This window comes from Rhincodon typus, chromosome 23 (assembly GCF_021869965.1).
Source record: "Rhincodon typus isolate 14 chromosome 23, sRhiTyp1.1, whole genome shotgun sequence".
In the NCBI taxonomy this organism is placed as follows: Eukaryota; Metazoa; Chordata; class Chondrichthyes; order Orectolobiformes; family Rhincodontidae; genus Rhincodon; species Rhincodon typus.
Window position 1 is genome coordinate 39,065,482 of NC_063354.1, and position 2,797 is coordinate 39,068,278.

Consider the following 2,797-nt stretch of genomic DNA (forward strand, 5'->3'; position numbering starts at 1 on the left):
TGCGAGTTGGTGAAGCATCTTCTGGTGTACTGTGTCCAGGTCCGGTCACCCTGTTACAGGAAGGATATATTAAGCTGGACAGGGTTCAGAAAAGATTTACCAGGCTGTTACCAGGACTGGAGGGTTTGAGTTATAAGGAACGGCTGGATAGACTGGGACATTTTTCACTGGAGCATAGGAGATTGAGGGGTGACCTTACAGAGGTTTATAAAATCATGAGAGGTATAGATAAGGTGAATGGTAGGTGTCTTTTCCCTAGAGTTGGGAATTTCAAGACAAAGGGGCACATTTTTAAGGTGAGCGAAAAAAAAAAATTAGAAAGACCTGAGCGGCAACATTTTTACACAGAGAGTGGTTTGTGTGTGGAATGAACTTCCAGAGGAAGTGATGGATGCTGGTACAGTTACAACATTTAAAAGACACTTAGGTATGAAAGGTTTAGAAGGATATGGGCCAAGCGCAGGCAGGTGAGACTAGTTTAATTTGGATTATGGTCGGCGTGGACTGATTGGACCAAAGGATCTGTTTCCGTGCTGTATGACTCCACGTATGATTGGACAAGCAGCTCCTCACAGAATCTGACCATTTCACTTAAGGTGGTGTTTGGTGTCAACTTTTCTCTGATTGATACCCCAATTTTCCTCTGAATTTTGGTGGATATCTGGTGAAATTCACCCCTACCCCTCCTAACAGCCTACCCCTGGGTATTTTGAGGGTTCATACAGATGTACACAGGTTGAACAATTTTCCATGAATACTTCTGTCCTCAGGAACTAGCATTTTTAAATCTGAAACTGGACTAAATGGAACTAATTTCAGAATATTTACATTTCTAAATGCATTTCAGTTTGGGTCACCGTCTCAAAGCTTGGGCATTCACATCATTCAACACAGTTCAGCAAAAAGTGTGTGTTGGAAAACTAACAGCCTGCAGTGTTCAGTGTCATTTTCATTGCAATTAAATTTTATGTCTGCTACATGATGTTTCATGTTCACTTTATAGTGCTGTGCTTAAAAATGATATAATGTTTGACAAACAGATTTTTTTCATGAACCTCAGTGTGCAAGACATTTCTAGATATAGACTTCCATTTCTCTAATGCCTTTCATATTGCCATTATGTCCTGATGTGGTTTGCAGCCAATAAAGTACATTCTTGAAGTGTAGTCACTGTTGTAATGTAGGAATAATTTATTAAGCCTGTTTTGAGCATATTTATCTTAACCAAATAAATGGGATCTTTAAGATATTTTCTAAAAAACCTGTTCTGCAATGTTATTATACAACTCCAGAGCAGAGAGGGCTTGAACCCATGCCTCCTAGCCCAGAGGCAGGGGCACTGCCACTGTGCTACAGGACCACCCCTCAATGGGCATATTAATTCTTTATACTGGAATGGGTTTCCAGTTAGATGTCATCTTAAAGCAGAATATCTTTGACACTTCAAAGTTCAAATTCCTTACTGTGTGCAAATCCAGCTGTATTGCAATAGTTGCTACAATTCAAGATACTTCATGGACTATGATGCCAACTGGGATATACTGAGGTTTTGAAAGGGAATGTACAAATTCAAGTTCTTTATTTGATTCACAGTAATATTTCCTTAATCTTTGTAGTAATTGTTTTGGATCTGATCTCCTTGTGGCTTGGCAAAGGGGCTATTTGCAATTCTAAAGTCACAGAATTTATGAAAAGAAAGAAGTCACCTTTACCCAGGACCTTTCACAGCACACCCCAAGATTCTTTACAATAGATTACCCCTTTTAACTTATCATAGCATCTAGATTTGCTACTGGCCCATCAAGCCTTCCTAAGAGCATCCAACTCACTCCCCCAAATCTAACCCTGTAACCCTGTATTGTCACGTGTTGTTAAGTAGAAAAACACAACAAGTAGTTTTGCCCAGCAAAATCCCACTAACAGTGAGTTTATCTGTTCTGATTTAAGGCATAAGTTTCCTTGATACTGGGAGAAAGCTGTAGCTTTATTTTGAAAACCAGCTTGGATTCTTTTAGATTCACAAGAACAAGCAAACAGGACTTTCACTTGAATCCAGCTAAAAGACAATGTAGCACTCCTCTAGTCATGCACTGCACTACAGTTGAGCCTAAGTCATGTGTTCAGATCTTTGGCATGGAGTTTGATTACAGAACTTCCTTTTTCAGAGATGGGAAGATTACTCCTATGCCACGCTTGAATAAGTAAGACAATTGGAATGTTAAAGCTTCTGCTTCATTGGATTATATGAAATTTAGTGTGACTGATTCAGCTACCTGAGAGAAATTCGCATGTTATGACTTTCTGATGCTGCAAATTGAATAGCAGTTTGTGCTAGTTGTTTTGTCTATGCTCAACTTCCCTGTTGTCCATGGGTACACTTGTATTCATAAATGATTGACAGGCATTGCATGGGATGGAGTGCCTTATAGAAGTCAGCAATAATATTATAGTTTAATTGATAACGTTCAATGGGAAATTTTATCGCTTCATTGAACTTCAGTTAGTTTGATTGGACCACAAGTTTCTTTATTTCACTGGTGGTGCCCTTACAGGGACTCTTGTGATGCTGATTCTTGTCAGGTAACACTGAGACAATCCTATCTAGTTACTTACAATGACAGGGAAACTCTCCCTCATTGCTAAATTTAGAGATGAGGTCAAAAATTGGAAGTCCTACCCCTGAACATGGCTCGTACCATTATTCGTGGCCTTGGAATGGGGCAGGTTGCATTTCATGCATGGACCACATAAATCAAAGAACTGAGTCCACTACTGAAATAACAAGGTGTAGAGCTGG